Source organism: Macrotis lagotis, chromosome 1 (assembly GCF_037893015.1).
Source record: "Macrotis lagotis isolate mMagLag1 chromosome 1, bilby.v1.9.chrom.fasta, whole genome shotgun sequence".
NCBI classification, from domain to species: domain Eukaryota; kingdom Metazoa; phylum Chordata; class Mammalia; order Peramelemorphia; family Peramelidae; genus Macrotis; species Macrotis lagotis.
The window spans coordinates 620,062,428-620,088,343 of NC_133658.1; the positions used below are offsets into that span (position 1 = coordinate 620,062,428).

General features: G+C 34.1%; 1 protein-coding gene across 12 annotated transcripts in view; it reads right to left on the reverse strand.

The window, feature by feature from the left end:
- NCKAP5 (NCK associated protein 5) overlaps nt 1-25,916 on the reverse strand; it is a 1,109,295-nt gene that overhangs the window by 839,651 nt on the left and 243,728 nt on the right. Inside the window, exon 1 of one of the 12 annotated variants that reach the window (XM_074215038.1) lies at nt 24,816-24,865. The exons of the other annotated variants lie outside the window; for them this stretch is intronic. The gene's annotated coding sequence lies outside the window, so the exon portion shown is untranslated. Of the gene's footprint in view, nt 1-24,815; nt 24,866-25,916 lie in introns of those variants that run through there. 12 annotated transcript variants of the gene reach the window in all.

Genomic DNA, 25,916 nt, shown 5'->3' on the forward strand with positions numbered 1-25,916 from the left:
ACTTCTCAGGTGAAAAGGACAATCTTTCCCAGTAGACAATTTCATCTGTATAAGACAAAATGTTCTCCCTGAAGAGAAATGACTTGTGATGCCTTGGATGGCTTGGAAATGATGTTTTTCACCATTCAGAATTCTACACACAGTCTCATAACAATCACTCAAAGGAGCAGCACTTACTTTTTTTACCCCAAGGTAAAAATATATGGCTTGTGTTTTAGCAAACTTGCTTCAACCTGATTTTAAGGTAGGTCTTTCCTCCCCAGAGCAGATCAAAAGCAGTTACCCAATTTACATTTATCAACAAAAAATACTGAAGGCAGAATTATACAAAAAGGGGCCCAAAGTTTTTGCATTTGGCTTCCCTAAGTGCCAACTATTACACAGTTCTACTGATTTCCCCAATTTGTAGATCTTTCTCAACCCACAAAATTACTTTATATTTGTTTCTTTTCCTGTTGCTACTCCCCGATAGAATATAAACTTCTTGAGGGCAGAGTTTTTTTATTTTTAAAGACATGACAGTGTTGAAATTTGTTTTCCTAGACTGTATATATATATATATATATATATATATATATATATATATATATATGTCACAAGGGTTTCATTTTTATTTTATATTTTAGGGGTAGAAGATATAGGAATGAAAGAAAATAAATGTGTATATAGTGAAAAAGTATTTTGTAAAATTATCTTTACATTGAAGCACCTAGGAGAATGTGTTGCAAACAGGACATTTTAGTAAATGCAAATTGAACTAAATTCAATTAACTTGAAAATGGTTTTTTACTCTGGGCCTGATCTGATGTTCTTTAGGCCAACAGGTAAATCACAGAGTATTAGAACTACAGAGCAGCTCCCAAATTAACTAGACTCTCATCAAATGCTCTCATTTTCCTGGAAGTTGAGTCCCAAAGAGGTGATAGGATTTACTAGAGGTTCTATACTCATTAGTTAGTTTTAGAAACAGAAATAATTGTAGATTCAGATTTAGAAGCCCCAGCTTCCCTGAGCAAGTACTCTTTCCCTTGCTGTCTGAGCTTTAGAAAACACAGGAATCTGGTTTTAGGGTCTCGAATGGACAATGGGATCATCAATTGTACATCTTTCTTCTGATAAATTTTTTCTTAACATAGATGTGAATTTTTCCTGTTCATTAATAGCATCCATGCATGTAAAATCAGGGCACTGCAAAGAAAGGACTCTGTTTAGTATTCTTCAGGGCAGGTGATGTGACAAATTAGTCCCCTGAGACAGAGCTACCCAGCTCACTCCACTACATTAATATTTCAGCTCTATGAGACACAGAAGAAAACATCTAGCAGGCCAATAATAACACAACACTTGGCTCAAAAACAAGGCTACATTAAGCATGGGTGATTCTTCTTGAGAAGCCTGCTTCCTGTTTATGTGAGTGCCTCCTGTCCACTGCTGAAAGTATACCCCTGTTCCTAGGACAAGAGGACATTGGGAAAACAAAGGTGCAAAATGAATCCCTCAAGGTAAAGTAGGAGAGGTGGACAGTGATGGATGAATTCAAAAGTGTTCTAGGGTTTGTGGAGTTGAAGTTTCTGTGTTGGGTAAAGGGAGACTCAAAGAAGTTAAAACTTTAAAAGACCATGATAAAATCTATAGCCCCCTGAAAACCTTTAAAAAGCACAACAATGGCAAGGTAAGATTCAAGTCTACTGTCTTTTATATGCCAACACCTCCACCCCCCAAGCCAAAATAAAATATTATGGAGAGAGAAAAAAAGGGAAATGGCCACTTAATCTCAACAGTAACTATTTTTACCTAAAGCCAGGGAAATGCATATTTTTCAAATAAAATCACCTAGTGGACAATATAATGAATATGGTATACTGAAAGGATACTGCTGTAATATAATTCAGGTAATTATCCCTAGCTCTTTGACCCTGAGAAAAATTATTTAATCTCTCTCACTCAACCTCAGATTATCCATCTTTAAAAAGGGAAATGGAGATAATAATGGCACCTGGTGTTGTACAAGGTAGTGGTGAGGATAACATAAGATCATATAATAAAAATGCTTTATAACTCTTAAAGTACTAAATATGAGGATTACTGTTGTTATTGCTGTTGTCATTATTATTATTAATTATTGCTATCAGGTAAACCAGTGTATATATCTGTCTTCCCCTTTACTAAATTTGTAAATTCTTTAAAGGTGGGCTCTATACAAGTCTTTGTCAGATAATGTTTCTGATTGAATCAGAAACATTATACTGGGGCTTCTCTATCAGGTTATTGTTATGAAGCTAGATATGCAACTCAGATTTATAGTATAAAACAAGATCACATAAAAATAAAAGAGAACTTTTTATCAGTTTCATTTAAATAAGACCTTGAATTTTAAGGCATAAGGAATGTAAGTGATAATAGGAGTCAGACTGGGAAAACTGTGAGAAAAATCTGAACTGACTCACAGGTTCCTGCCTCAAGGTAAAGAGGTCAAGGCCAGAGAGCTACCAAAGCACAAAGAGGAAAGACTGAAAAGAATGCTGAAAATAATGAAGCAATATTGAATATGAAGACCAGTTCTTAGAGTTGTGTTTATTTTCTCTCAACAAACTTAGTTCACAGACACTAATGCAACACCTGAAACTTGTCTCATATTCCTAATTTATGCTAACAATTATCCCAGAAAACACCAATAATTTTCTGTTAAACTGTTTTATGTCACTCTGTTTTGTAAATCAATACAAGAGACATTTATGTGTACATTTTTAGTGACCGGAATGAAAACACCTAAAAAAATTAATGTATGCACTCTATAAAAACTACCTACAAATTTACCTCTAAATATATCAGCAACAGAAGTATTTTTTAAAACACACACATATATGTACATTCACACACATATATAAATATGCACATACAAAAAATTTCTTTCTAGCATGAGAAGTGGGATAAAGGAAGCAGCAGAAAGCACACAATAAGATACAATATAAGAAGAAAGAACCAAAGTGGAATTTGAATGCACACATGAACTTCCTATTACCAGTACCTAGAAATTCTACAAACATTTGTTATATACCTATAGTGTGCACCTGGGCAACTAGGAGGTTTGATGTATAGAATACCAGATCTGGAGTCAGGAAGACTCACCTTCCTAAGTCCAAATCTGACCTCAGCACACTCACTAGCTAAGTGACAACAGGTAAATCACTTAAGCCTGTATGCCTCAATTTCTTCATCTGTAAGATGAGCTGGAGAAGGAAATGGCATGGTATTTTTAATTCCTTAAGCCAAAAAAAACTAATCTATAAAAATGTCTATCAAAAATATGTATGAACAATGTTCACCTGATTATTCACCACTGAGAGGAGGGGAGGTGGGAAGGGAGGGTAGAAGGAAATCTTATAACTTAAAAATATACATATGCATAGGGATGAAAATAAAGAAAGAAAGAAAAAAACTATTCTGGTATTTTTTTCCAAGAAAACTTCAGATGAAGTCACCAAGAGTCAGTCATGACTAAAACATGACAGAACATAATAGGTGGTTATGCTGCACAAAATTTAGATAATAACATAAAAGATGCTTAATAGAAATCTGTAACTGAATTGGCAAGTGCTAAAGGTCTTTTTGAATAGTATGTATGTAATACAAATGCATTTCAACATGTTAAAATGCTGACAGAAGTCTAATGCCACATGTATGTTGCATTTCATCTGGGTCAGGACCTTAGACAAAATTAGATAACTGCTTTCTCTTCCTTGAGGGATGTGATTTTGTAGCCTGTTTTAAAAATGCTTTGAACACTCCCAAGATGGGCACTTTATCAAATAGTGTTTATTATTTCAGCAAACACTATTTCTTAAGTGTCTACTTGTGCCAAGATTGGCTATCAGTGCCAAAGATCAAGCCATGAGATAATTAACTCATATATGCCTAAGCAAAAGTCTATGTTCTTTACCTTATATATAAATTCCAATTTTGTTTTAAGGGCATTTGCTGTGGGTAAGCTTCCTGAAAAATGTCACATATGCAATAACAGTGTGGTTCAATTAGAGATAAACATTTTTTGCATTCTATACTTTAGAAAATGCATTGCATCTTTTTGGGGGGTTTGGGGAGGAATCATGGTGTTGGTGGTAGTGGTGGTATAACTTAAAATGTTTTAACTGAGATCATCCCAGAGGATTAAAATGGCTTTATACAAAATCAATACACCCTGTTAGTTTTGTGTACTTAGTCATAAATGGAGTTAATCTAGTTATTGGGCATTGTAGATTCAAAACTCATCTGGCTTCATGATTATTCTTTTGAAGACTTTCACTTTGGCAAATATTTTGGATTATGTCTTCAATCTTCACATATTATTTTTCAGCTGTGGTGCAAACATTTTTACAATGTAACAGATTCCAGAAGATTGTGATTACTACAGAGGTTCCATTTTGTACTGGCCAGTCAACCATATTTTCAAAATATATTTTCTTTGAAATTTCAAACCAGGAATAATGCTACCAAAATGATATGAATATATTTTTATTTCTGCAGATTTGGATGAATATGGATATGCCGTGGCATTCATTGGCTAGAAGGGGGTCAAGATATTGGAAGGCTAAAATCATTTCTTTTTCTTGCAAAGCTTGCTTTGTCAAGATAGCCATATCAGTCTGAAGAATATTATCTTTTTAAATCCAAAATAAAGAAATCCTATTGCATGGAAATACAAATTAAAATGAAAATAACAATAAAGGCAGGGAATAAGGTATAGGAAAACTGACAAGTTAGGAGAGAGTAAAGTTTCAAAGAACTCTGAACACTCTACAGGAAAAATCTTTGAAGCTGAGTAAGATGTGAGGAAGGAACAGGAATGGTCAGGTTATGAAGAGCTTTAATACCAAGCAAAAGATTTTATATTTGGTGCTGAAAATGATAGGGAACCATTGGAGCTTATTGACTGGGGGAAGGGTCACATGGTCAGACCTGAATGTCAGGAAAATCACTTTGGTGACTGATCAGAGAATGAACTGGAATGGAGACAGACTTGAGGCAGACAGATACAGGAGCAGTTATTGCAATAATTTGGTTATAAAATGACTGCTCCAGAGTCAGATGAGAAAATGGTGCAATTCAAAGTATTATAAAAATGAAATCGACAGGCCCTAGCAACGCATTAGATTTGGAGGGGGGGGGGCAGTGAAATATGGTGAGGTAATGAGGATGATATCTAAGTTGCCCATTTGAAGTACTGTAAGAATGGTATTGCCTTAACAGGAATAGGAAAGCTGTCAGGGAGGGTTCAGGAGAAAGGTAATGAGGTCTATTTTTTAATTTTAAATTTAAGTTGTGATTGAATGTCCACTTCAAGATATCTCAAAAGCAGTTGGAGACGTTAGATTGGGGAGCAGCACGGTGGTTGGAAAGAATAGAAAGAATCATCAAGCATAAAGATGGTAATTAAATCCATGGGAGATCACCAAGTGAAGTATTACAAAGGAAGAAGAGATGAGAGCCCAGATCAGAAATCTGTGGGAAATGTATAGTTAGGAGTGATCATGGTGAGGATCCAGAACACATTTGCATTTTCTTGGGTATTGGAGGAGGAACAATATGTTCAGATACCAGTGATTATAAAATAAATGCAAAGAAATTGCCATTCCTCTTGTAGCATCCACAATTGTCATATAAATACATTCAATAAATAGCTATAACTGGATTGAGTGAGCTTAATTAGTAGTGACAGAGATAGCAACAGCATCTGTGATATGAAAGAGCATCACATTTAAATCATGGGATTAATTTCTTGCATATCTATACATATTATTCATTTAATAACTGCTGACTTCTTTGGAGATGTCTAAGAACTGGCAAGATTCTATTTAAGTTAGTGATGTCTGTCTAGAGACTGAAGAAATTATATTAAATGGTCTCTGCCTGTCTCATCTGGTCTAAGGATTCGGTGCTCTTTATTAACCTCCATTAATCATGTAATAGGTTTTCCATTTCATAACTGAATTTATATCATTTTAAGATAATGACTTTTCTGGCCTATGAAGTTCATTCTTTAATATCATTCTCTAATATTTCTTAGAGATCAAGTATCATCATCGATAATTCCTGCTAACTTGATGGATACTTATAGAGGCCAAATCTGAAGAACAAGGCTGAATAAAATGGCAATAAACCTCTAACATTCACATTCTTTTTGAAAGAAACATCTAAGCACTAGAATGATTCAAGGAGAAAAGTCAGGTTTTTAAACTAGGAAGATAAATAGAAAATTATTCTCTTTAGAATGCCTTGAAATAACAAAATATTATGAAAATAATTTCATTTAGAACAATCAATAACATGCATTAAAGACAGCATTAATGAATTCTTCTATGAAGGGTAATACCAGAATATGGGGTGAAATGTAAAATAATTGGATACCTCTTCAGTAGCATTTAATCACTCTGTTTTACTTGAAAGACAAAAGCAAAAAAAAATCCATTTTTAAAGAATGATGTTGCTCAATCTATTTTATTAAGGTAATGGATAAAAACTAATTATTTTCTCCAAGTTTTTCCAGGAAGCAGCCAAACAGCTGACCTTCTAATGGCAAAACTAAATTAATAAATTAATAATATAACTCAAGTTTACTGAAAATAATGGGTAGAAGACTAAACATATTTTCCTTCTTTCTTCTTTCCTTAGCCTAGAATCAATGGATAGATGTATGTGTGTGTGGCAGCATATTATACACATGCATGCCTACACACATTCACACACACACACATTTTCCACCATTTCCTGTGATCTAGTTTTGATGTCACTCATCTGTGTAATAAATTTGACTTGGGTGTGTAACCATGATTGCTGACTAGCCCTATAAATATTCTGAGTTCCATGGGCATCAATAAAGTTTTTGTTAAATTTAAGCTAAACAAATAGGGCTGAAGGGAATCTCTATTGAATGTGGAGCATGCCTATCTCTTGCTGCTGAAGTGTACATTGACATGCCATTAGACTGGGTTGTATTTGCCAGATTAGTGCAAGTTTCCTTGTCTCTAGGGAGGAAAAGAGGTAGCTGGAATTAAGCAGATGATGAGAAGATGAAACTCTTTAACAATGCAAGAAAAGCCCCCTTTCCCCTTGAAGGCATTTTTTTTTCTAGTTTTGACAGGCCATGTCCTGAGCCTCAAGAGTTATGAAAAAAATGCAAACAACATTTTCTGTCGGGCAGCCAGAAATTTCAGATTCACTGAGCTAGTGAAGACTTGAATTGTCTCCAGTCTTCTGGCCTCCATCCATCTTAAACATATGAAGTAGGAATTTAGAGATTGGCCATTCCTCTCCTTTTTAGTTTTTCCCTTCCTTTCCCCTTCAAAATAAATATTTATCTCCAAAATTAATAATTTGCATACCTCAATGTGATTGCAAATTAAAGCCTCACCCAGACCCTAGTGGATCCTGTGCAGCATCTGATACAAACTTACTGAGAGAAAAAAAATGTGCCTCGAGGCACTTGCAAATGTTTCTTTTCTGTTTAGGATAATAGCTGCATCACTCAGGGGTGTATCAAGATCTTAGAAAGAAAGGGCCTAAAGGTGGAAAACTCAAGTTTCACCTGTTCAAATAACCAGCTCATCAGTGTTGACAGTGAGATGATAAGATTATCTCTTGGACTATAGTGCTTATCTCTATGTTTATAAAAGCTGAATAGTAAAATCTTTATTTCAAAAAAATTCCATTATCTGCTTAAATTTTTTTTTTTAAAGAACCTCATAAACAAAGAAAGGAGTTACATTATATCCTGGCAAATTTAAGGAAACACATTTTATTTTGATTCATGAATTTTACTATCAGCTCAGTCTTGCAGTTGTTGAAGATTTCTTTGTTTTTATCTACTAAGCTAATTGGGAAAAAAGCTAAGGTGCTCTGACATCACAGCAGTACTTGAATATTAAGGCTGAATCAGGTGGGAGCATAGTGGATACTGTCTATGATCCTGATAATATTGGTTCAGGGTATGTGGAGGGAAGGTAGACAACCTCTCTAAAAATTGTGAAATTTGGGGAATGTCGCTTGAGCTGTACTTAATTAGTAGCCCTCAAAGCAAGTTTTTCATGAATGAATCCTGTTGAGTCTATTTTGGAGGGAAGATCTCAGATCTCAAGGCATCAGACCCAATCTAAGAAGAACTGAGGTCACCCCAAAGACTTTCTTGGGAAGTTATGACCAGGGGAAGAAATTCATCAGATTAGACCAATGAAAAGCTCCCCTTGGGTGGAAGGAGTTTTCTAGCTTTCTATTTTAGCTCTTTTACTATTTTAACTGTATAAGTACACTGTTTATTTTTTTTTGTTTGTTTTGTTCTGCTTTTTCAAAGTTTGGACTGTGTAAATGCTGACAGAATCTTCTTAACACTGGATACTAGGCCTTATCACCTAACCTAGTTAGTTATAGCTGTGAGTCAGTTTAAAGAAATGAACTCCTCAAACCCTCTAACCTTGATTCTTGATCCAGTGGTGATCTCTCAACCTATATCTATACTCCTGAAATCTTTTGTCCCTTCTTCTCAACCTTTTAGGTTTTAATGACACAAAGAAATTCTGATAACGACTGAACCCAGTCATTTGTCTTGAGTTTGCTTGGTTCCCAATTCAGAATCTGTCCTACCTAAAAGGAGATAATTCTTCCCTTAAGAGGTCTGTCATCATTACAGCATCCTCTTTAGTTTAAATTAACTTATTTTCCAAATTAATCTCAGAAAGCAGAAGCCCCCCACCATGCACTCATTTTTATAACTTCTCTGTGAAGACAGAGCACTGACCATGCACCTTATGAAATTCTAGAAAAGTAACATAGTGCATTGGGAAGATCAGAGGATTTAAAATTTGAAAAACCACAATGTGAATCCCAACTTCACCATTTATAAATTATGATCTGGAACAAATGTCTTAATTTCTCCATTCCTGTTTCTCCATTGAAGAGAAGAGGATCATTAAGGCAATATTATCTACCTCCATGGAGTTGCCATAAAGATCAAATCAGATAATGAATATGGAATTACTTGACTACTATAAGGTGATATATAAATTATATTATATTCTAGGAACTTGTTGCAAATAAGTAAGGAAAGGTTCCATGCACAAAGGTAGTTTAAGAATCTTCTTTTGTTCTGTTAGTGCTTCTTGATCTACTTCTTTATTAATCAGCATTTTTTTTTGAGGAGGTGAAAATTGGCGAAATTGAAACACATCAGTCAGTTCTTTGAAGGGGGAAAAGTATATAAAAGAAACTGAAATTTTCTGAATGTTGTAAAGTTGTATGATTTTAATACTCATGCTATCCTCAGTTTCTATTAGAAAGGAAGAGAATTAAAATCATCACAAACCCAAGAGTTGAAAGGACTTTAGGGTTATCCAAGATCCCATCTATGGAATAATCTTTATAAATGGCTAGTGAAGTGGCAATTAGGTGGCACAGTGAATAGAGGACCTGAGTTTAAATCCTGCCTCAAACACTTAATAATTACCTAGCTGTGTGACCTTGGGCACTTAACCCCATTGCCTTACAAAAAACAAAAACAAAAATAGGTAATGAACATCTAACAGCTATTTTAACACTTCCATTGTAAAGGGAATTTACTACCTAATAGTAATCATTTTATTGTAGGAGATTTCAGATTGTTCTGTGTAGGAAACAGAAATCTTCCTTGTTGTTGTTTCTCTATATTAGTTCTTAGGAGATAAACAGATATATAAGTTGAATCAGTCTTTCTTATGTCAACTCTTCAACTATTTGAAGATAGTAATCAAATCATCCTTGTACTTCGTCCCTCCAAAAAAAGGGGAATAAAAACTCTCCCACCATCTCTTCTATTAATCTATTAATTATAACCATTTCCTTGAACCATTTAATCATAGCATGGCTTCCATTACTCTCATCAATCTGTTCACTCACCTCTGTTCATGTTCCAGTTTGTCAATGTTTCTTTTAAATTGTGACATGGATCAATGAACACAGTACTCCATATGTGGTCTGATCATTTCTGAGTACAGTGAAACTATTACCTCTCTGATTTTGGACACTGGATGTCTATCAAAGCAGCCAAAGATTACATTTGGATTTTTGGCTGTCACAATCCACTGTTGACTGAGATTGAGTTTGGAGCCAACTAAGTTTTTCATTTGAATGAGTATTAAGCCAAGAGTACTCCATCCTAGACCAACTCACTAGGTTTTTTAACCTACCTGAGGAATTTTACATATGTCCCCTTTAAAATGAGGAAGGGGGTAGGAAGGAAGGGAGAGAGAGATAAATTCCTAGGGAAAAATAAGCTATTAACTGAGATATTTTAGAGAATTTAAAGAAAATTATACAAAGAATAATCACACACAAGATACCCCAAAACTAATTCACAGTAGAAAACAATAAGGAATAAGAGCAGAAATTACCCTAATAATATAGCTGTCTTTATACTAATGTATATGTATTGACAATAAAGAATGAATTTGAAATTAGTGGAATGCAACTCATGTCTAGAGTGCAAGGGAAATATGCAGCTTGTTCATGTAGGAGTCAAATTTGGCAGAAGAGAAAGAAGAGCAGCTTTGTATATCAAGAAAACATTCATATCCATAGCTTCATAGACCAAGAAGATATACATATATAATACATATTACAACTCAAAAATCTTTTAGAGGAAGAATGATAGAGACTGTTTCAATGAAAATTAAGTAAAAATAAACAATATATATATATATATTTACACGTATATATAATAATTGCACACATATATATTCCATTTTAACACTTCAAATATGTGTGTGTTTGTATGTGTATGTGTGTGTGTATCTGAATTTTCTGAGAGAGAGAGATTTGGAAATGATCAAGGCAAGAATTTGTTTAGCTTGTTTATTCATATCTGTAATATGGGACTTTTTTTCTTTTTCAATGATAGGGAGTAGGATGGAGAGAATTAATTTATTAAAATAAAATATAATTTAAAAAATTCATATGATAGAGTAACAGAAGCTTTGTCATGGTAAAATATGTTGATATTACAGACCACAGGATCAATATGAATGATAGCTTCTTAATGCAAATTAATACAATATATAAGCAAGATATAATTGTTATAACACAATTCATCAACTTGATCATGAAATAAAAAATACAATAAAACATTTTTAAAGTTCTTACTGTGTCCAGAACATTCATAATAGGCATTGAAGAAACAGTTTTTTCTTTTTTAAAATTTATTTTCATCCATATACACATGTATATTTTTAGATTACAAAATTTTCTTCCACCCTCTCTTCCCATCCCCCCTCCCCTCAGCAGCACCAAGTCAGGTTAGCATTGTACATACATATTTTGATAAGCATGTTTACAGATTAGTAATTTTCAGTATGAGGAATTAGGATTAAGGGAAAGAGATACATGAGATAATTTTTATAAAGTGCTCATCAGATTCTGAAGGCTTGTTTGTATGTGTGTGTGTGAAAGAAAGGAATAGTTTTTTAAAAGAACAATAAGAAAACAGCTGCTGGTGAGAAAATTCATCTAGGAGAAAATTAAACAACAAGACAAATAGACCATTAGGATGGTGTTTAGAGATTATGGAAAAATCAGAAAACTTCTTTTAGAATTGGTGAAAATTAGATGTGTTTGTAGGTGGAAGAGAAGGAGTTGAGAAAGTATTTGAATATTTGTGAGAGTTGTGTGCTTAAGCAAGTATTGAGGTAGGCAGAAAAGCATAGAATCTAGATCATAGGTATATGACTTAACTTTAAGGAGAAAGGATACTTATTTTTTTGTAACTAAAGAAAAAGAGGAGAGATTTGGTAATGATCCTAAAGACCTTTGATGACTGGAGAGTGGGCAATGAAAGGACTTCACATCAGATATTGTCAACCTTTCTATTAAAATGGGAAACTGCACTGTCTGCAGTAAGTGGATGATTGTGGGTAAGTGTGTACTTCAAAGAAAGCAAAGAAAGGTCACTGAACTTGAGAAATTGTACAGTCAGGTTTTTTTTTTTTCATCAAGTTAACAATTAAGGTGAATACGGAAGTCCCTGGGTTTGAAGTCACCTATGGCTTTTACACATAGTCTATTTACATAACTGTCAATAAATTATACAACCATGTAAGTGTTTCCTCTCAGCACCAGTATTCTATTATAAATGATCTTGAGGTAAAAACTAACAGTACCTGATTTAGGCAATATATTATAACAATCATTTTGCTCTAAATTTTTCATTACCAAATGTAATTTAAATATATAATGACTTTTCTATTTTATAATCACAGAAAAAATTAAACTCTATGTAATTGGGATTGTAATTAAATATTTCTTGAATAATGCTTATTTTGCCTATAAAATATGAAAAAATTTGTTTTTAAGTACAAGAGCCACATTTAAAAACTAAAGATATTTTCTTAAAAACAGCTGAAGCAAGTTGCAATACCAAAGAAATTCTATTTAGAAAAGAAACACCTTCATAAAGTTTAATATTAGTTTTAAAACCTGGCTAAGAGTAGGTAATAATGGCCACATATTCAACTCTCCCCCCTCCTCACCCTCTCAAGAAGTCTATGCTCATAATGTCTAAACCAAACTTGATCCATTGGTCTGTTAGGGAAGTAGAGGAAGAAACATGCCATTGATGATCCTATTGTTGTTTGTTTCTTCCATTTTGAAGTTTAAATGCATTTAAGTAAGTCTGATCCCCAAAGCCGAAATTATCATATTTTTAATATAATATTAATTCAAACAAAAAGCATGAAAGATTAAATGAATAATCAAAAATCAATAAGCTTGCAATATGTGATGCACAGTGGGTTGAAACAGAACACCAAGATTGTTCCTCACCTCAAGGAGTTGAAATGCAGAGAAGAGGAAACAGAGTTTCCTCAAGTCAGATGAAAAGGACTGTTTTCAACTCAAAGGCAGAGGCAAAGCAAATGATAAACTCTCTTTGACAATATCATGACCATTTTAAAAAATCACATTGGCTTCAGATACTGAACCATTTGAGAGTGTCGTAGACTTCAGGAGAAATAGTTTTCTTTTCCATGTCTTCCAAAACTGTGGCTACTGTGGAGGAAGGAGGAAGAAGAAACACCTGCAGAAGAGATTTCCCAGTCACCCCTCTACAAGATTTGCTTTACTGGAATAGAGTTGCAGGTACCAGACTAAAGGTAGTATGTTCAGTCCTCAATTTTACATTTATTAAAATATCCCACATAGATATGTAAGTTTATGGTGTCTATGCAAGTTATGTGTAGGTGTTTTACATATATACATACACACACATATCTATATCTATATCTATATCTATATCTATATATCTATATATCTATATCTATATCTATCTCTCTCTCTCTCTCTATATATATATATATATATATATATACACACCTATATATATCTACTTGAGTTGTTTTAATGCAGCTCTTAGGGAAGCACTGGCTAGATCTGAAATTTTTTTCTTTGATTCCTACCTAGAACCGGAGAAGAGGTCTAAAAGCTAGCCACTGAGAAAGATACACAGGGATGCTAGACTAAAATTGTATCGTTCCACCCATCTAATACTTTTTTCCCCCATGTAAGACAAGTCTCTATAATTTTGCAAATTACTCAAGTTGAATGCTAATTTACCATTCACTATACTACTTACATATTTATCTTCCTATAACTTTCATTTCAACAATTACTTCTGTACATGATTGTGTTTCTTTTTTTCTTTTTGACTTTTTTCTTTTTGTAAGGCAATGGGGTTAAGTGACTTGCCCAAGGTTACACAGCTAGGTAATTATTACATGTCTGAGGTCAGACTGAACTCAGATCCTCCTGATTCCAGGGCCAGTGCTCTACTCACTGTTCCACCTAGCTGCCCCCTTCATAGTGTTTCTATAGAATTTTTGTAGATGGTGTCTTTGGGGGGAGGCAATTGGTGTGAAGTGACTCAATTAAGGTCAAATGTATGAGGCTGAATTTCAACTCAGGTCTTCCTGACTCCAGGTTGAGTGTAAAATCTACTCTTTTATATATCTCTTTATAAAGACTTTATAAAGATAATTGTATTTGATATATATATATATATATATATATATGAATATATATATATATATATATATATATATATATAACTTGATTTGTGAATGTACTATCATGTGCCTAGAATACATTTGCCCAAACATCCTGTTTTGTAGCTATGCAAGAAATATTTTCCTGTTTCTATTTTTCATTAGTTTCCCCAACTATAAAAAGAAGGGGTTAGACTAGATGGTTTCTCTGGTTCTTTTCAGATCCAATTCTTTGTTTCTTTGATCTGATTGTAAACACACATACAACACCATTTAGTTACCTAGCCACTGTTGACTCAACCAATCCACAAATATTTTTAAGTGCCTACTATGTATCAACGACTCCCTATACAGGGAGTGATATAAAGAAAAAACTAAGACAGACTCTAGCTTCAAAAACACATAATCTATGGAGAATATATATATATATACATATATGTAATATAAAATATACATAAATGTATATAATATATATACAATTTTGTGTATATATTTATATATACACATATATCTATCTATACATACATATATACATATATATTCATGTAAAAATAATTTAGCAGAAAGAGGGAATTACTAATAGTTCAAGAAATCATAGGAGCATAGATTGAGAGTTGGAAAAGATATTAGAGGCCATTAAGTTCAATTATTCATTTTAAAGATGTGAAGTTAAATGATTTGCTCAGGGTCACATAGCCAGTAAATATCTGGGGCAACTTTTGAACTCAGATCTTCCAACCTCCAAGTTCATTATTCTATTAACTCTTCCATGATGTTCCTCTAATTCAGGAGTGGGGGAACCTTTTGTTTTCTGCCAAAGGTCATTGGGATATTTATAACATCATTCATGGGTCATATAAAATTATTAACTTAAAAATGAGCCTGCCTTTTATTTAATTAATTCACCCCTCCAAAGTTCCAAATTTATTGAATTTCAAGTCCCATCTGCAATTGTCATAATAGCGCCAACCAACTCTTCTCTAATGTGGTATCTCAATACTGTTGGGAATGAGTAATAAGAGATGGTGGCAAAGCAGATAGACTACCAGGCCAGGAGTTAGGAAGAACTGAATTCAAAAATGATCTCTAACATGTCCCAGCTGTGTGACTCTGGGCAATTACTGTTTACCTCAGTTTTCTCATCTATAAAATGAGCAGGAGAAGGAAATGACAAACCACTCCAATATCTTTTCCAAGAAAACCCCAAGTGAGATAGCAAAGAGTAGACAGGACAATAATTAGGATCAATGAACCACAATTAAGCAAGAATCTTGGAAGCATGCTGAAGAATATAATACTTAAAAGTCAAAAGCACTGGATGAGAATGAGTGGTATTTTGTTCACTGTTTTCATGAGGAAGGGTTTTATGCTGAAAATAGTGCTCTGAAAAAAAAAACAGCTGAGCCTTCTCTTTCAGGGGGAAAAAGATGGATATTTAATGAAATGGGAGTCTTCCAATATTTCCTGATGAAAAGACCAGAGCTAAATAGAAAATTTGGACATCAAACAGGAGGTTCAAGAGACTCATGAAAGGGTTAAAAATAGGGTAAAGAAAAAAAATGCTTTCAAATAAAATGAAACTGGGTATATACCCACTTGGGAGGAGTCTCATAACTCTTGAGAATTGTAACCCTATTAGAAAAAATATATTTAGCCAGAAGTGATGGACACTAATAATGTTTCTGTGACTCAGAGAGAAGGATTTAAAAATAATACCTCCTTTAAAAGGAGGACAGTAAGAAGATGGGAGGATGGAGGAGAATGAATGGGGTAAATCTCATTACATCAAGAGGTACAAAAGACCCATTGTACTAGATGGGAAGAATGGAGGAGGTGAGAACCACCTGAATCTTCATCTCATCAGACTTGGCTTAAAGTTAACTTAGACACACTCAGTTAACTTTTTTTTTTAGTTTTTGCAAGGCAATGGGGTTAAGTGGCTTGCCCAAGGCCATGCAGCTAGGCAATTATTAAGTGTCTGAGGTCGGATCTGAACTCAGGTACTCCTGACTCCAAGGCCAGTGCTCTATCCACTGCATCACCTAGTCACCCCTACACACTCAGTTAAGTTAAAAAACTTATCTTATCCTTCAAATCATTAAAAGGGGAAAAGGGGGAACGGGATGGGGATGGGGAGAAAAAAGGAAACTAACAGGAGGAAGGAATAAGGGTTCGAAAAGGGAAAGGGGAAAAAGAGGAGGGGGTTGCTATAGGAGGGCAAACACACTGAAAGTGGCAGAATTCAGAAACAAAACAAAAGAATCTGGATAAAGGGGGAAAAGGGAAAAATACAAACAGAGGGAAGATAGCATGGAGGGTAATAAAGAGTTAGCAATTATAACTTTGAATGTGAACAGGATAAACTCTCCCTTAAAACATAAACAAATAGCAAAGTAGATTAAAAACCAGAATCCTGCAATATTCTGCTTGCAAGAAACTCATCTGAAGCAGAGAGATACATATAAAGATAAAAGGTAAAATATATTTTGTTTCAGCTGAAGTGAAAAAAGCACGGGTAGCAGTCCTTATCTCAGACAAAGCAGCTGCAAAAATAGATAGTGTTAAAAGAGATAAGGAAGGAAACTATATCCTTCTAAAAGGTACTATAGACAATAAAGTAATTTCACTACTAAATATGTATGCACCCAATGGGATAGCATCAAAATTCTTAGAGGAGAAGTTGAAAGAGCTACAGGAAGACATAGACAGCAAAACTCTAGTAGTGGGAGACCTCAACCTCCCACTCTCAGATTTAGATAAATCTAATATTAAAATAAACAAGAAGGAAGTCAAGGAGGTAAATAGATTGTTAGAAAACCTAGATATGATAGACCTATGGAGGAAACTGAATGGGAATAAGAAAGGAATATACCTTTTTCTCAGCAGTACATGGAACTTATACAAAAACTGACCATGTACTAGGGCATAAAAACCTAATGATCAACTGTAGAAAGGCAGAAATAGTGAATACACATTTCACATGCAATAAAAATCATATGCAATACTGGGCCAGGGAGATATAGACCCAGAACTAATTGGAAACTGAATAGGCTAATTTTAAAGAATGAGTGGATCAAGCAACAAATTATAAAAAGAATTAATTATAGTATCCTAGATAATGACAATAATGAAACAATATACAAAAACCTATAGGATATACTCAAGGTAGCTGCCAGGGGATATATTATATCTTTAAATGCTTACATGAATAACTTAGAGAAAGAAGAAATCAATGAACTAAATATGCAACTAAAAAAAATAGAGAAAGAACAAATTAAACCCCCACAATTAAATACCAAATTAGAAATTCTAAAAATCAAAGGAGAAATTAATAAAATTGAAAGCAAAAAAACTCATAAACTAATAAATAAAACCAAGAGTTGGTTTTATGAAAAAAAACAATAAACTTGATAAATCTCTGGTCAATTTGGTTTAAAAAAAGAAGGAAACCAAATTGCTAGCATCATAAATGAAAAAGGTGAATACACCATCAATGAGGAGGAAATTAAAGTAATAATTTGGAATTATTTTGCCCAACTCTATACTAATAAATTTGACAATCTAAGTGAAATGAACAAATATTTACAGAAATATAAGTTGCCTAGATTAAATGAAGAGGAAATTAAAAACCTAAATAACCCTATCTCAGAAAAAGAAATTCAGCAAGCCATTACGGAACTCCCTAAGAAAAAGTCTCCAGGGCTAGATGGATTCACAAGTGAATTCTATCAAACATTAAAGGAACATTTGGTTCCAATTCTATATAAACTCTTTGGAAAAATAGGTGAAGATGGAATTCTGCCTATTACTTTCTATGACACTAATATGGTGTTGAAAAAAAAAAAAAACAGGAAGACTTAAAACAGAAAAAGAAAATTATAGAACTATGTCCCAGATGAATATAGATCCAAAATTCTTAAAGTCTTAGCAAAATGATTACAACAAGTTATCACTAGGATAATAAATTATGATCAATAAGATTTATCCCAGGGATGCAGGGTTGCTTCAATTTAGGAAAACTATTAGTATAATTAATTATATCAATCAAAAACCTATCAGAAATCATATGAACTTATCGATATATGGTTATAAAGCTTTTGACAAAATACAGCACCCACTAAACATTCCTACTGAAACACAGGTGAGTGTAGGAATAAATGGATTGCTCCTCAAAATAATAAGCAGTATCTATCTGAAACCATCAGCAAGTATTGTATGCAAAGGGGATAGGCTAGAGGCATTCCCAATAAGATCGGGGTGAACCAAGGATCCTTATTATCACCACTACTATTCAATATCATATTAGAAATGTTAGCTTCAGCAATAAGAGAAGAAAAAGAAATGGAAGGAATTAGAGTTAGGAGGGAAAAGACAAAACTCGCACTCTTTCCAGATGGTATACCGAGAAAATCCAAAACAATCCTCTAAAAAACTACAGGAAATAATTAGCAACTTTAGCAAAGTAGCAGGATATAAAATAAACCCTCAGAAATCCTCAACATGTATGTATATATATATATATATATATATATATATATATATGTATGTATGTATATACATAACTAGTATATATATAACTAGCAAGATACAGATATATGTATATGTATGTATATATATATATAACTAGTATATATATATATATATATATATATATATATATACATATCTATATATATATCTAGCAAGATACAGCAGAAAGAGCTAGAAAGAGAAATCCCATTCACAGTTAACCTCAGACAATATAAAACACCTGGGAGTCTAGCTGACAAGGCATACTCAGAAACTTTTTGAAAATAATTATAAAACATTTCTTACACAAATAAAATCAGATTTAAATAACTGAGCACACATCAACTGTTCATGTCTTGCTAATATAATTAAAAATGACAATTCTATCAACACTAAAATACCTGTTTAGTGCCCTACCAATCAAAATTCCAAAAAATTACTTTAATGAGTTAGAAAGAAGTTATAAGTAAATTTATATCTAGAAATAAAAAGTCAAGAGTTTCCAAGGATTCAATGAAAAAAAAAGTACAAAAGAAGGTGGCTTAGCCTTACCAGATCTAAAATTGTATTATAAAGCATCAGTCACCAAAACTGTCTGGTATCGGCTAAGAAATAGAGTGGTGGATGAGTGGAATAGCAGGAAATGCTTATAGTAATCTGCTATTTGATAAACCCAAAGAGTCCAGCTATTGGGATAAAAATTCTCTCTTCAATAAAACCTGTTGGGGAAAATTGGAAGTTAGTATGAAAGAAATTTAGATTAGACCAACACCTCACAACCTATACCAAGATAAGATTAAAATGGATACAGAATTTAGACATAAAAAAACATAAGCAGACTAGAAGATCAAGGAGTAGTTTACCTGTCAAATCTATGGAAAGGGAAGTAGTTTATGATCAAGGAAGACATGGAGAAATCATTAAAAACAAACTAGATAATTTTGATTACATTAAATTAAAAAGCTTTTGCACAAACAAAACCACTGTAATCAAGATCAAAAGAAATGTAAATTGGGAAACAATTTTTACAACTAGTATTTCTGACAAAGGACTCATTTCCAAAATATACAGGGATCTGAGTCAAATTTTCAAAACAACAAGCCATTCCCCAATTGACAAATGGTCAAAGGATATGCAAAGGCAATTTACAGTTGAGGAAATCAAAGCTATCCATAGTCATAAAAAAATTGCTCTAAATCATTATTTATTAGAGAAATGCAAATTAAACCATCTCTCAGATACCACCTCACACCTCTCAGACTTGCCAATATGAACAGAAAGGACAATGATCATTGTTGGATGGGATGTGGGAAATGTCTGACACTAATACATTGTTGGTGGAGCTGTGAACTCATCCAACCTTTCTGGAGAGCAATTTGTAATTGTGCCCAATGGGCAACAGAAATGTGCATAGTGCATACCCTTTGATTCAGCAATACTACTGGGTCTATACCCTGAAGAGATGATGAAAAAGGATAAAAATATCACTTGCACAAAAATATTCATAGCAATCCTGTTTGTGGTGGTAAAGAATTGGAAATTAAGTGAATGTTAGGGAATGGCTTAACAAATTGTGGTATATGTATGTTATGGAACACTATTGTTCTATTAGAACAGGAGGGATGGGAATTCAGGGAAGCCTGGAAATATTTGCATGAACTGATGCTGAGTGAGGGGAGCAGAACCAGAAAAACACTGTATACCCTAACAGCAACATGGGGTTGATGATCAACATTGATGAACTTGCTCATTCCATCAGTGCAAGAACTAGGGAAAATTCTGGGCTATCTGCAATGAAGAATACCATCTGTATCCAGAGAAAGAATTGTGCAGTTTGAACAAAGGCTAAATACTATTACCTTCAATTTATTTATTTTTTTAGCGGTTTTTGTGCAAGGCAAATGGGGTTAAGTGGCTTGCCCAAGGCCACACAGCTAGGCAATTATTAAGTGTCTGAGACCAGATTTGAACCTAGGTACTCCTGGCTTCAGGGCCAGTGCTTTATCCACTGCACCACCTAGCCACCCCTATTACCTTAAATTTAGAAAAATAAACCGTTCTCTTATGTAATTTTGCTATCTCTTATAATTTATTTTTCTTCCTTAAGGATATGATTTCTCTCTCATCACATTGAGATCAATGTATACCATGGAAACAATGTAAAGACTAACAGAATGCCTTCTGTGTGGGGTGCGGGGAGGGAAGCAAGAATGGGGGAGAAATTGTGTAACTCAAACTAAGTAAAATTTTTCTTAAATTTTTTTTTTTGCTCATCTGAGCCTTGAAGGAAGACAAAGGATTCTCATAGAGGTGAGAAAGGAGCACATTATAGTGTAAAGGTACTATTGTAGTAATTGAGAAAATCAGAGGGGAAGAAGGGCTTTTGCCCTGGTTGTTAGTGCATATATGGGAAGCAAAAGTGAAATCTGCATCCAATTTTTTTTCTAGAACTATTTTACTGAGCACCTCACTATTCTATTTTGGAAGGAGATTGGGGGCAGGGCTTAAGGGAGGGGGATAACCTTACCTTTAGCAAAGGAGTACCTTGCAAAGTCAAAGGAAGGTTTCCAGAAGGATGTAATTAAGTTTAGGGAAGACCCTTCCTAGTTTAATTAACTAGCTGGCAGATAACAGGCACAGGGAGGTGAAGTGATTTACCCAGTTCCTCTTGCTATCTTTAACAGAAGCTGTCCCTGCTGTGTTGGCCCTGTTGGCCACAGTTTCACCTGTAAACAGTTCACTACCACTGCTGACTGTACTAAACATCTTCTTTGTACTTCAATTTGCATTTTATGTGAACTCTGGAGCTATTAACCACTAATATCAACAGTATTGCACAGTCTAGGGACATTTATTGCTCCCCTGCTTAGTTTAATGTTTCTGACTTGGTACCATAATATTATTAATAGTCACACAGTACAATAAAAGAAAATTAAGTGTTTATTTTGTTTAGGTTTTAGCCACTTTACCTAGAGCCTTTTTCCATTACATTTGCACATAAATGAGCATGAACTACATTTTTTAGATGCAAATCAGACTTTTCTCCTCTAATCATATAGTTTCCTTTCTGGTAGTCTTCCAGGACAGTTTGAATGTGACTATCAAAGCATGTATATTGGAGAAAATGAAGATGTGGCCATGTGGTAGATGTTTGTTCTTTTATTTGTTAATATTTGCTTTATACAAAGAAATTGCTTTTAAAACAATGTTGCTCAAATGTCCCCTTGCATTACTGGAGCCACATCTGTTAAGTTACAACAAAATTTAATATTCAGTTTCAAATTATTTGTTCATATTTATTTGGATATAACAGCTACTGAACATTGCATTAAAAGCTGAACCATCAGGAAATAGGGTTTTAAATAACATGTTTTGTCTACTTTGAAAAGATAAATTGACCTAAGGCAAGTCATTTACTCTTTCTGAGACTTCATTTCCAAATCTGTAAATTAGAAATAATTATATGTGTCCTGACTACCTTTGAGGCCTCTTACAAAGTACTAATGAGATAAAAGGTATGAAAGCATTTTGTATGCTGCTGAATGCTAAATTAATGCAAGGTGTTCTTATTACTAAATTAATATTTTATTTATTATCCCCTATTGGGCTATTTCTAACTTGATTTATTTTCCATTTTATATTTTTCAGGCTTTTGCAAGATGGGCAATTGATTAATTAACAATTTAGAGTTTTGATTCATTAAGATCTCAGATACCTCAAAAGAAGTTTCAAGATAAATATAATCATCAGGTTAATGTCTTATCTTCATGAATTCACCTTGGGCCAAAGCCTAATGATATCACACAATATATACTTGCACAGTGACTAAAAAAAATCTTGATGACATTTTCTAACAAAAGTAGGTGGGACTTTAGAGGCCTACAATGCACATTTATGCTTCTGGAAACTTACTTTAACCATCTCTCAAGATACTGAAAAAGCATGGCTTAAATAAAAATTAAGAAAGTAAACTCATAAGCTCATAAACTAGAAGAATTTTAGAGATCACTCAAGGTCAGCTAATGGAAGTAGGTGTGTATATGTTTTTGGAGTTGGCTGGGAATTGATATCTAGTTATTCCCTTCTAAAGCTGGTAGGAACTTAATATAGGAAAAAGAGTGTGGGTTTGGGAGATCAAAAAAGTTAGTGTTTCAACTCTTCCACTACTATGTGCTAAGTTAAGCTGGGGGAAAAGAAAAAAACAAAAACAAAAAAAGGCACACGCACAAATAAAAACAGCCCATGCTCTCAAGCCCCCCTAATTGGGTCTCAATCTTCTTATGAGTGGAAGGGAAGCTACTTGGGAGTAGGAGGGGTTTAATATATGTTCAATGTATCCTAAAAGATTATCATGATACATAGTTGGTATTTAAATAATGCTTTTTGTTTGACCAATGCATCTAAATTTGTTTTGGAATAGGGAAGTTACTTGACCAAGATCAAGAAGAACATAAATTTCCCTTAGCTTATCTTACTTTTGTTCAGTTGGTCAGACATTCCCCTTCACAGATACTCTGATATCATTGCTTTGGTGTCTACATTTGGAAAAAGTCCAAGTTCAGCCAAGTTTCCAGTGATGTAAAGAACAAAAATTGTTCCCTGACTGCCTCACATCCAGGGCCAACTCCAGTCATCCTAATTCATATCTGGCCACTGGACCCAGATGGTTCTGCAGGAGAAGGTGAGGCTGGTGACTTCACACAGCACCCCCTCACTCAAATCCAGTTCATGTACTTGTCATGGGATCATTTCCCCTGATGTAATGGTGTTCTTCAAGAATGTAGGACAAATTATATCCAGATATAGGAAATTAGATTCACACCAGTTCAAATATTGAGAAGAATTTGCATCAAGTTGCATTTTCTTGATCTATCTCTGAAAGGGAAGATCATGACTGTGATTCATTGCAATGACTAAGGGAATTACTATGTTCTTATCATAAACAACAGGTGGTGCCTCATATACATTAAATTCATCACAACATTAAGAAATTGGAAGTTATCTGCACCATCCCCAGAGGTAGTCATTTTCTCCCACATAACGAATCCAAGTAGGAGATCCAAACACTTTGTGAAGAACTATAGTCAGCCAGATTGCTAAATTCTTCATTGTCCTGATTCTTTCTGTTTTTAAAGTTACTCAATCATATCAACTTACATGTGATTTGAATATAAAAACAGACCACTATGATTGAAAATATCCAAATTCATTACCTGGGGAAGTCAAAGTACCAATGTTCTCTGGCTATCTAATAATGAAACAGTATTGTCAGTAGTGCCCTTTGAATTGTGCCTAAATAAAACTCTTTGCAGGATGGAATATAAAGTCAGATTTCCCTTTCATCTTTTACTGAGCAATAAAGTATAGGGAGAGAAAAAAACCTTTTTAGATAATTGGGATTCTCTTCAATTATATAATACAACCTCATAACCTGTAGGGCTTTTCATTAACCAAGGTTCATCAATTCTAATCAAGGCATCCTCACATTCAAGGCTCATGCCAATGTAATTAAAGCTGCCCATTCTGCTGAGCAGCATTCTTAAGTTAAAAGAGCTGTTATCAATGGTAGATAAGTAATCAAATAGCACATGAGCCTCCAAGATATCATCTATTTGTGCCTCTCCTTTTTAATAGTGGAAACTAATCTCAGTAATCTCAATTTACTCTGAAAATTTTTTACCCCCCTCCTCACCCAGGAGCAGGGATATCCATCAGATGGGGAAAAATTAACAGATTAAAAATTATGGTTCATACAATGTAAAGATTGGCAAATTGCCTTCTGTGGGGGGAGTGGGGGGAGGGAAGTAAGATTGGGGGAAAATGGTAAAACCCAAAATAAATAAAATCTTTAAGTACAAAAAAATAAACAAGAAAGGAATTATGATTTTATTGTTTAAAAAGAATGAGTTTTCTTTGGTTCCTCTTCCCATCCTCAATCAACTCCTTTCATGCTGTTATGTCACACTAATTTGTTTTAGGTTTGTAGATTAATATTTTCTTTAGGAAAACATACAAGATTTCCTGGACCTTCCAATATAAAGTGTTTCAATCAATAAGGTCTTTGTATATGTGGTTGCTATAATTACATGACCCTCTTTCAGAAACCTTTCCCACCATACACTAGACATGAGATCTGAATTCATGGAAGATTCTCTCCCTGTTTCTAAGTACCTAGTCTTCTGTAACTGAAGCTGATAGTAACCAAGTCAATCTTTACTTCCCCCTTCCCACATCATCCATTTCCCTTGATACCGTTTGGATGATGTCAATCAGGTACTCAAAAATCTTCGCCTCTGTTTGGAATTGCTCTCCCAGAAAGTGAATATTTTCCCATTGGCTTGTGGGTATGAGGTGGACAGGTCCTGATCTTTTGTACTTTCCTAGGAGTAGAAAGGGAGACTTGGAAATCCAGGCTAGCAGCCTGGAATTATGGGAATCCTTAAAAGAGAGTGTGTCACAGTTGAAGGAGCACTGGACTTAAGAGACAGAGAACCTGGGGTCTGATGACTTTTTTACATTGCTCAAGTGACTTAACCACTCTAAGAATACAGTTCTTGTTTTCTAAGTTGGGGAGCAATCATACTTGTATTATGTACATTATGAGGTTATTGTAGCAATGAAAACAGATAATGTACATCAAAGTACTTTGAAACCACAAAGCACTTTAATATAAGTTGTAATGATCATTGCTTTCAAATAATCCAAGTTTGTTATCAGAGGTTCTCAATTCTCCACTGCTTATACTTCAATATCTTCTTTTAACTAGTGATTTCCTTGAGTGATAAGACATCCCAAAAAGGACAGTGAAATCTTGGATTGCCTTAAGAGAGGGAGAGTTTCTAGGAATAGAAAGGCAATTGTTTTTCTCTTCTCTGTTTTCCTCAGATGTCATCTACAGTTGTAGGTTCTCCTATAGTAATAGGATGCTTCTATTTAAGAAGAAAGGAGAATAAGCATCTATATAGTCCCTAATGTTTACCAGACATTGTGATAAGTTCTTTACTCAATGGATAAAGAAGGATATTCATAAATTGAAGAATCTTGGTCACATGACGCTATATTAATGGAACCAAGCATATTAAAACAAGGAAGAGAAAATTTAGGAGGGACGTAAGAGCTAACTTCAAGAATATGAAGGGAGTAGATGATTCTGTTTGATGCCAGAGAGCAGAACCAACAGCAAGGGGAAAGTTGCAGAGATGTCAATTGAAACAAGGAAAATTTCTCTTTCTTATAGGTCTTCAAGCAAAGTCTAGATAATTCCTTGCCAGGAGAGTTATCATGAAGATTTTTTTCCAAGTATGGATTGGAAAAGACATCCCCTGACACTCCTTCAACTCCCAATTTCTATTG